The sequence below is a fragment of the Parus major genome, chromosome 3 (assembly GCF_001522545.3).
Source record: "Parus major isolate Abel chromosome 3, Parus_major1.1, whole genome shotgun sequence".
Lineage (NCBI taxonomy): Eukaryota > Metazoa > Chordata > Aves > Passeriformes > Paridae > Parus > Parus major.
In genome coordinates, this window is record NC_031770.1 from 2,848,257 (window position 1) to 2,858,897 (window position 10,641).

The following is a 10,641-nucleotide window of genomic DNA, read 5'->3' on the forward strand; positions in this document are numbered from 1 at the left end:
GGCTGTAAAGCTCCTGACCTTGATGGGCATTTGGTCCCAACCCTTCTTGCCAAACACATCCCCCTTCTGGTTCCCCTTTCCCCAAGTTTCATATATATATATGAAATACAAATATCTTTGTCATCCACTCAGTTTTTTGTATTTGATTCCAAAACTGAGAACCCTGCCAGTCTCCAAGTCTAAAGCTTCAAGTGAACCTCTCTGTCCCTGCCAAGCCCACAGCACACAAACACCGCAGCATGTTATCATCACACAAGATGTTCCCAAGTTTAACAGTTCTCATCCCAGAATACCAAACCCCTCTCCCAGCACTCCCAACAAATCAATATGCATTATTATTACATGCTCAGATACTACATCAGATTTCTGCTCATGCCAAAATTTCAGCTAGCTGTTCCCTGGAGTATTTATGCTTGTGTACTGTATTTAACAACAGCCCATTCAAAATGCTCACAGCTCCTAGGAATGAAATGCACATAATTTAGGAATAGCTGTCTGGCTATTCAGGCATCATGCTGTGTCAAGGGAAAATTAAATCTCTGACTCTCCCCCTCTTCTAAAACAAACCTGTACTTTGCATCGTATTTTGGGGAGCTGCACGGAAGTTTCATAAAGACCAAGTGGCCTTGGCTCTTTTTTTCCTGTTTAATGGCAGTGCCTCCCCATTAATGCTCCACAGTAGTTTAAAAAAAAAGCTCTCAGCATGCAGGCATTGTATCACATTAAGAAATCAGGATTTTCTAGGCACTGCACAGCATTAATTACACTGAGCATGCTGCAAATTTAAATTAAATGATATGCCATGTTCTGTTGTAAATATCAAAATGGATTGCAAGATAGAACCCCATATTGGCATTTGTGCACTGAACAGGATCAGAAAATCTCTATGATATATAATTTCTTTTTATTTTAAGCATATGTGATGCAAATATGCTTTTTATTTTCAGGAGTACCTAAGAGCACACACATACAGGTTAGAACTTGTCTCTACTGAAAAAAAAACCCAAACAAGCCCTCTCTCAATAATAACAATGATAAAAGAACAAAAAAGCCCTCTTTGCCTTCATTTCCTTTCCAACACAGAGCAAGTATTTACGGTGGAGGGCACTGAGAGGAAAATGGGGAATAGGAGGGGCTGGAGCAGCAGCTGGAGGTCAGCAGGAGGATCTGATTTTGTCACCTGGGTTGGAGTACCAGGATCCCATGGAAGTAAATGCTGTGGGGGTTCAACTCACCCAAGCAGGGAAGGGCTGCTGTTCCAGCAGGAATTTCACACAGGAGCACAGTGAGAGGTGAACTGGGGCTGTCTCAGCTCTGTGGTGATGAGGAAAGCCTGATTTGGTGATGCTATGGGAAGAAGTGTCTGAAGAGAATATAAACAACAAACAAAAGGTCTGGCAGTATTTGTATTTTCTTGGCATTGGTATTTTGCAGTTTTATACTATCAGGTTGAATGGTCACAGTCTCAGCAGCCTCTGCCCTTAACACACGAGGAGTATTTCTAATATAATTTCACATATTTCTATGTGACAAAATACTAGACAAATATTTTCCAACTTTGCACATCAGGGAAAGGATGGCATTTAGTTAACTCTATAAAAAAGGCCTTAAAAAAACCCCTGTATTTTCAGAGCTTATTTAAGGCCTTGATGAAATGATGATCACTGAGCTGAGGCCCACAGGTGAGTGCCAGTCTCAATGTATGAAGGAGACACAAGAAGTGTGGGCAGGAACATGCAGAGCCACTGACATTTCTTCAAACCCAGCATCACCATATTCTTTCTAAATTATCTTTTCTGTGTCTTTTGCTCCTAGGCCTTGTTTTCCTGTCCCGTTTTGCAGCAGTCCTGTGTGTGGGAGAAGTACAACTGGGGGACACCTGATGAAAAGAGGTGCTGGAACAACTGGCCTTCAGCTCTGCCACCTTCCTTCAAGGCTTGCAAAAAAAAAAAAAAAAACCAACGAAAAAGACAAAAAAAATCCAAGCCAAAGGTAGTTTATGTGCAGCTCAGGAAGCTCTCAGCAATGAGTGTGTCTGTGATTTAATAACACATCTACCCAAAATGACACTTCTAATACTCACTGAGAAAAAGAAGGCATAGCAGCACACAAGGCACTGCTATTGCAGCAACAAACAGCCAAACTACCAGGCATTTATTTTTCAATGTACACAATTACTGAAGGAGAATAAAAATTGTTCTTTGACACTCTGACAGACCATAGAAAGCCCTGTGCTTCCCCTACTCCCATGCTCCTGACAAGAAACACCTCACAAATTCTAATAAATGGTGAATAGAAATAAATACTTTAACTACACAGCATCGGGTTTCAAATGGCTTCCTGAATCAGAAAGTGCTGCTCGTCCATCTTCCTTATTTCTCCACTCTGTAATGGTGGCTCTCCAAAAGTTAAAGTGAGATGGATACTGCAAGGATCACAGACACTACACTGGGAAACCAAGTATCAGTGGGTACATCCAGATTTATGGTAGGTGATGGCAGTAAAGTGAAAGTAAAACTGTTTGCACAGTCTGTATTGTTGGCCATTACTGTGTATTTGCCCTTTTTTCTTGCTTAGCTGCAGCTGGAAGAATGGAAAATTGTACCTTCTGTACGGTATTAGGAGACACTTTCTGATCGTAAGGTCAATCAGACTGGTTTAGCTGCTTGAGGTATTTATGGCACAATCACTCAGTGTCTTTAAGGAAAGGTTAGATACATTTATGGGAAAGGTATTTTGCAGAAGCTTTCCCGCTTCATAGAGGTCTTGGACAAAATGACCCAGGAGGCCCCTTCCAAGTCTATCAAATGTGGTTCCCTGATTGATGCTGTTTCCCCCCAAAGTCTTTTCAAAACACAAAGCACTGTTATAAAATTTAATATGATACACTATATAACTTTAACACAATGCCATTTTCTTATAGGAAATGGTTAGCTGGTAGCACAGGAGCCTCGTGCAAGAGAAAGAAAAGTAGAAAAAAAGGAATTGCAGTGCAGTTTCTCTGCTGAGGGATATCGACTGTAACATTTACTCTGTGTCTGAGCATGGACCCTCAGCTGTGCAGGGAGGCACCAAGCCAGGGAAGGATATAAGGAACCGAGGTTGTGGAATTTATTTCTCTAGAAAAGCCTGACAAGGCCTGAGGTAATTTTCTATGCTGTGCAGTAATCATTCCCTCAATGCTGGGAAGCAAATGGACACCCAGCTCTCCCTGTAAATCACTGCCCGGTGCTGCATCAGGGACCGGGAGCAGGGCAGTGCCAGCGCTCCTGCGCAGCCACAGGCCCGGAGCTCAGGTGTGTCCTGCCTGCCCCAAGTGCACCGCAGCGAGAGGAGCCCGTTCTGTGAGCAGCCCTCTCTGCCATGGCTCTGTCTCTGCCAGCCCAGCAGCACCGTGGAGCAGGCGGAGCAAATCCCTGAAAACTGCCAGCGCCAAAACCCACACTTCTGAGAAAGGGCAGCAGCACCCCTGCCAAGGGGTTTGTCAGCAGGAGAGCTTGGGCCACGTTTCCCTTGGCTCAATACAACACTGGCAGGCAGAATGCTCTCCAGGTCTTCTATGTTTCCACCAAACCATTCAGTAAAATGATAATTTCTCACTACTATACTTCTCTTTTGTTTCAATTTGCTGAATGTTTCCTAAATCGACTTTTTTTTTTATTTAAAACAATTAACATATTTAAAAATTAAAGTCATGTAATAATTTTTTTAAAAAAGCAAAACCAAACCCAACCAGATTCTCTGGGCCATCTGGTTGAAATGCTCTGGTCAGCCTCCACTGCTCTGTAGTAAGTTTTAATTTTAGATTCTTACGGGAAAAAAAAATAAAAAGAAACAAATACACAGAATTTTTTGAATTGGAGTTCACTCTCAAAATCATTTTGTATTAACCTTTTTGTTTTCACTCCAGCTGATTTAGTTAAAGGCCAAACTCTTCTTCCAAAAATCAGCTCCCAGCCCCCATCTTCTTGGGATAGCCCTGACAGGAAATAACAACATCCATACACAGACACTCCAAAGCCTTTTGAAGTCTCACAAATGTGAGCTGTTCCCTTGTGCAGAGCAGGCTGGGATTAACTCTTTTATTAACCTTATAACCTCATCCATGAGAAAGAAAACTAGCCAATCCCTTTTATATATATATATATATAATTTTTAATTTGGAAGCCTGCAGCCTTCTCTACTCAAACATTTGTGAGCTCACCCTACAGACAGGAGCAAAAAAGCCCATGGGAAGCCCCCTCTCCCTGAGGGAGCTCCACAAAAGCCTCTCTTGGGCCCTCCCATTATGTTGCACTCAGTGTCAAAGCTTGTGTTTTCATTGGAAAATATTTTCCCTTTACAGGAGGGTTGTGTCTCTCTGTATTGGTGAGAGCAAATAACAACCTTCTGGTCCTTTTCAACATGTTGCATCAATGTATTTTCCTGATTCCCATGTCAAAAAAGCAACTTTTAGCAGAATGAAAAATCTGACCTGGGTGTAATCCTGACAGTGCTCCAATTTCTCATCCTTAGCTTCATCCCTGCACTGCAGTGCAGGAGGCTCACGTTGGAATAGCTCTTCTCACCAGAGTCAAAATGGTAAAAATTAGCTCAGAGAGTGACATGAACAGGAATTTCAAAGGCAGGAAAATTTATCTCCTGCTCTTTGTCTTACACTGTGGTGCACTAGAGTGGTTGGAAGATTTAACTTCCAAGCATCCCATCTATATAAATCCTAGTGGACAACTCCCCAGCTTCTTTTTTTAGGGTGTTGAGCTCAGCAGCTGGAATCTTCCAGGGAATGATGGTCAAGATAAGGATGGAGAAAAACTTTCTTGTTGTCATCAGGTGTTGGTCAGGGGTCAGGATTAGGGAACAGCCAAAGAGAGCTCTGTGTGTTACATGAGGTCACGGCTCTTTAGTGTAAGGAGCACGGGTTTGGGCCAGCCCTGCCCCTGCTCTGCTCATTGACTGCTCTGATGATACAGCCCCCCTTGGGCTTTCTGCTTTTGCAAGATTTACACTCGGTTTAAATCTCAATAGAAAGCTCCACTTTAGCTTTTAGGAGGCCAAGACACTTGAAAATCTCCGATGGGAAGGACAAGTGAGGAAGGCAGAATATCTTTCCCTTGCAAAGGCAAATACCACTTGGCTGAGGAGTTTCCAGCTGCTTTGCTGGATAAACAGACACATCACAGTTCTAAAGTACAGGGGTGCCCTTCACACCAACAGGCAGAGAAAAGAGGCAGTGGGAAGAGTAAAAGGCACCAGAATAAAAAAGGCAGGATCCAACTGAAATGTTACCTTCTTTGGTCTTTGAAAATGGGAAAACCCATTCAGGATCAGGAATTTCCAGACTGGGCTGTATGCACCATTAATTGCTCCATGAAGCAGAGCTGCTCTGCTATTGTTGCATCCTCCAAAAACAGCTGTTACTGTGAGCTCTTTGGGGCTCAGGAACTCCATTTCCCAGTTTTCACTTAGTACTTCAGTGATCATATATAAATAATAATAATGATAATCATAACAATACCTGGCTTGCCATTATGTTGTACTCAGTCTTTGTGATGCCTCTCTCATGATAAAATCTGTGTATTAAACACTTTAATTGAAACTCTTAATAAAACTGAGATATTTTTACTTGTGCTGTTATATTCACATTATGATCACAAAGCACTTTATAGAATCAAATCAAAGTAGCCAGTCTGATCCTTTTATAGATGATTTTGTGCCACTCAGCAGTGCATAACAAAGCTGCTGTATAGACAATTAATTGTCAAACACACCATGTTTTGGGGTTTGTCCTGGCTGAGCAGTATCCAAAAGCTTGGGGTTTATCCTTCAGATCGGTGTGGAAGTCTCTAAAGCCACCACAAATAACAGGACAAGAGGGACTGGACAGTCTCACCAACTAGACAAGAACAGGCTGTGATATCTCATTATCGAGGTCCCCAGGCCAGAAAGAACAAAGGTTTTAATTTTCCTGGTTTAGTCATGGAAGCCATGGAAGTTTTGGAGCCGAGTACTGAGCAGCCTCCAAGGGGTCACTGCAAGGGGACAAGGCAAATGCTGGCCCTGCAAATGCTCATGGTAAATGGTGCCTCCCAAGGTCTGGAAGGATCTCCAGGCTTTGGGCCTTGCACCAGGTACATTTGGAGCTGTGAGACAGTGAAGGGCTTTGTTCCCTCCTGTATAATTGATAAATTACCATTGTTAGTACTAAACAATACAAGTGAGCACAGAATGGAAACGCACTAATGCTTTATCCAGCTCCAGCAATTCTGCTCGTGTGCTCACACTGTTCTTAAATGTGCTAGGTATTTGTTTGATGAAACAATAAGTTTTAGAAAAGAGAAAAATAAGAACTTCAAAGATAATAAAAACCTTGACTACATACTTTACCACAGGCAGCGGTGAATAAGCTTCAGTACTCTTTATTTTTAACATTCCAGATATGTAATTTAATGCAGGTCTAATGACAGTCTCGAACATACTGCTTTAATCGAAATTGTTCAAGCTCTGTTCTGTGACAAGGGCTCACAAGATACCAGCAGGGTTGTCCATTTTCCCCACTTCTGTAGGGAAAAGAAAAGGGAGGGGAGGGGGACACTCTTGAACTTATGTTGCTATTGATGTGTAATACACAATAAAAAAACAGTTACATTTCAATTACCCACAGGTAATTATAATTTTATTGTTTGACTGTACTATGGGGATTTTTGTAATTCCCAAGACTAATAATTTTCTATAATTTTACAGGTTGTCAAATAAACTATTAAAGATTATCTTTGAAAAGGATTCTGCAATTGTAAGGACATATCATACTGTTCCTGTACATTATTAGTAATTAGAGATCCCTGGATAGTGAAATATCCACACTATATGCTAGCTGCTGGATACCATATTTTCTCACAGCCTCCTGTAATCTTGAACCAAAGCTTTCAAACTTCTCAGTCATTGTAGCCTGAGTCACGTCCAAACTTTTATTAATATTCACTGAGCACTCATTAAGCAATTCTGGCGCGTTGGATACATTAAACCCGTGCTTCCTGATGGGGACAGGCAAAGGCTCCCAGGTCCATCCCAGAGCAGTGGAAACAAACACAAAAGGGCTCATTCTGAACTCTGTCCCCTGAAGAGGATATGGGGAAGAAGCAAAATTTATACCAGCACAGAAGATGTGACAGTGCCTCTTGACAATGACGTGGCTTGCACAACAAGCCAGAGTTGTGCTTCCTGACTCTATCCTAAAACACGCACAGATGGGGATATGCTGTGATATGATATCAGCACGGCATGTCCACATGGAGGGGAGAGGCATGGGCAGGGTCTCCAGCCCACAAGAAGCAAATGAATTTGGGGTATTCCCTCATCCTCATCAGCAAGCCCCCCAGATTTACTGGGGTGTTGGTGAGGAACTCCCCAGGCCAGTAGAGACCACCATCTGCACAGCTGAGCAGGCAGCAGCCACTTCTCCCACATAATCTGGGAGAAGCCAGAGGCCACTAAAGCAGCATGTGTCCCTCACCTGCCCAGGGCTCGGTGACATCCTCACAGCCTCGCAGGGTGCAGCCCCGAGGAGAAGCAGAGGAGGGATGAGCTGAGAGGAAGAGCAGCCCCCGATGCAGGAGCAGCTGGCACAGCCTGTGAGGGCAGCGAGCCGGGGTTCAGCAGCTGAGAGATGGCTGAGCTCTCCGCCTGCAGAGCCATCAAAGGCACCATTCTTAGCTGGCAGCATTGTTTATTGCAGCTGCCCCAGGAGATCATCATTATTTGTTTTATCGGCCTCTTGGATGGCTGTGTGGCGAGGGCTCTGTGCAGGGGGAAACTTCACTGCCTTAAGAGCACTCTCAGGCCATGGGGACTTGGAGGCCTCCACCCCTGGAGCGTGCACAGCCCCAGCCTGTGCGGACACCAAGCAGGAGCAGCATCTCAGGGCTCTGGACACATCTGCAGGGAGGGGTTTGCCCTGCTCCTGGTGCCAGGAAGCCTCTGTGGCAGCTGCAGCGCTCAGCAAGGGGCCTGGTGAGGGATTTCCCTCACACCAGGGAGTGGAGGGTGGATTGTGTTGGTTTTACGGCAGTGTGGAGCTGGTGGAGCAGTATAAAGATACGGGAGCTCAGGGAAGGATTAAGGCCAATGGACTGCAGCTCCCTGCCTTCCTCCAGAGACAACTTGGAGCCCGTCAAAGGTATTAAATCTGAGGAGTGGCTGTAGATGCACACGCTGAGCTCTCTTTTCCGAGGCCTGCTTGCCTCGCTGTCCCGAGCTCATCCTGCACCTATGGGAAGGTGTGGGAAGGACAGTTGATAATTTGGAGAGCTCTTCAATCAGTGGCATTCCTTGCTCCTGAGCTGCTCTCTGCCTGCTAACCCAGCTCAATGAGACTTAACCCATTACTCCAGATGACTGGCACTTACAGCAAATAGAGGGAAAATCCAAATCCCACAGAGAAGGCTCAATATGCTTCTGGATAAGAGACAGCACCATATACAAACACAGAGCTCTCTTTCCCCTTAATTCTGGTCTGTGCTTTTCCTGCTTAACACATCCCTTGTTGGAAGGAGAACACCTTCTGACAATTGAATAGTGAAAGCAATTAGAAACAGAATTAATTGATAAAATTAAAGCCCTGCTTTCCTTATGTTTGTCATATGACTACAAATATTGTCACTCCCATTAATATTAATTAATATAATTATCAATGTTTCTAATCCCTACACATTTTGTTGAAAAGTTACTCTTAGCTCAAGAATATAATTGTTAAGTCGTGGAAATGTTAAGTAGCAGCTAAGCAAGTCCAAAGAATTAATAGCAAACTGTAGTTTATCCAGGGATTAGACTTTTAGCAATACATAATCACCTCTTCATGTGTTCATCCACATAAAATACCTTCCATCCCTCACTACACTTCTGCCTACTTGTCCTTGCAGTGCAGAGTTTTCAAGAATGAAAGAAAAAAAGAAGATAGTAAGTAAATATCCCGTGCAGTTGCTGTTCTTCAAGGTAAATCACTGCACCAAGAGTTCTGTGCCCACAGCTGTGAGCGATGTCAAGGTCAATTATCTCAGGCTGAAAACCCTAATGCAGGATACTTTTGTGATCAGAATAATCTGTGTAACACTGCAAAGCCTTCGTTTTGGAGTCAAGCAAAGCAATTCCTCTCTCTCCCGGCTTCCCCACGCATTGTCTCTCAGTTGGAATGTCACAGATTACTGGAACAATCCAAAGGACTGCCCTGCCATGCAGTTTCTCCTGGAGGGTACCAGCAGCGCTCCAGGGGCACAGGGATTGGAGCAGAGCCTTCCCTGCTGCCTGCCCAGCTCCTCAGCCAACACCCAGCAATTCCTGCCTGGCAGAGCAGGCAGCACTGCTAGGTGCAGGATTAATCAGCTCTTTTGGAAATCAGCCAAAGTGCTTTAAAGGCCTTTGTTGTAGGGTAGAGGGGTTTTTCTGCTAGAAGTGAATAATGTAATCATTTTGCTATTAATTTTTAATTGTATGTTGCTCTGCATTATTACCAATCTATACTGATTTTCCTGAGAGAAATAGGGATGCTGTGCAAGTGGTTTCTGTTAGGAATGCTGTTGGGCCACGCTGGAAAAGAAGTGACAGAAAAGAGCTGTTCTTCAAAGTTACTGCAGTCACCTGCTGCTGTCTATTCCTACAAGGTATCACATTAAATACTTATAAAATGTATGAGCTTAAGAAGATTCATGGAGAACTGCCAGAGTTTCCCTGTTGTCAGGTGTTTTTCTTTGATTTTATTTGTGGGGGTTTGTTTCTTTTCTATTTTTTTAATGGCCACCCTTTTTAAGGAAAAATTACTTCTGAGAAATCTTTTGCAAGCAAATTAAAACTCACTGATGTGGATGAAATCAGCAGCAAGAGTAAGAAATACATTCATTCTTCTCAGAAGACAATCTTTATCAAAAATGCTAAGATGCAGCCCACTGATACAGTTAAACTTTCTGGTAGAAACACGATAGTATCACTCACTTGTGCCCACTCACAAATCCTTGGTTTCATCTAAGAGAAAACTGGCCATGAGGGGACAGGAAATCTTTAATCTGCTTTTCTCCATTTCTTCAAATCTCTGGTTCTTATCAACCCGCATCGAACATGAGCAACACAAAAACCTCATGTCCTCCACTTCATAAAACAAATGCAAACAAAGCACAGACACGTCTCTGGTGTGAGATGGACTGAGCACAACAAAGTATTGCACGGCAGCAAAGCTGTAAAGCACTTCTGAAAAGGCATTAAATTCAGGGAGAAGAAATCAATTAGACCAAGAAACAAGTTATGTACAACAATCTACACTTTGCCACTGGCCTAAGTACCAGGGTAAAAGGGGCCCTTCATCTGTTCCCCCCAGTATTTGAATACTATCTTCTGCAAAGAAAAATCATGGCTTTTTTTCTCTTGAATCCCTAATACTAATTATGTATTTCAATATAACACTATTTGTGTTATACAATATCCTGTAATGTATAATCCCTATAATAAATCACACTGTAAGAAATATTTTATAGAACTATACATTGATGCATTAATAAAATAAACATGTATAAATATATAGTTAGTTGGCTTAAACAGCCATATTAAAAATTATTATATTTTTGGGCAGATATTCAAGATATTAACCGTAAGCTGGGA

General features: G+C 42.9%; 1 long non-coding RNA gene across 4 annotated transcripts in view; it reads left to right on the plus strand.

Annotated features, from left to right (window-relative positions):
• Positions 1-5,622, plus strand: part of LOC107202019 — a 324,213-nt gene extending 318,591 nt beyond the window's left edge. For all 4 annotated transcript variants that reach the window (XR_004496597.1, XR_004496595.1, XR_004496598.1 and 1 more), the window contains one exon: positions 1,816-5,622. This is a non-coding gene — a long non-coding RNA (uncharacterized LOC107202019). The remainder of the gene's footprint in view (positions 1-1,815) is intronic.
• The last annotated feature ends 5,019 nt before the right edge of the window (positions 5,623-10,641 follow it).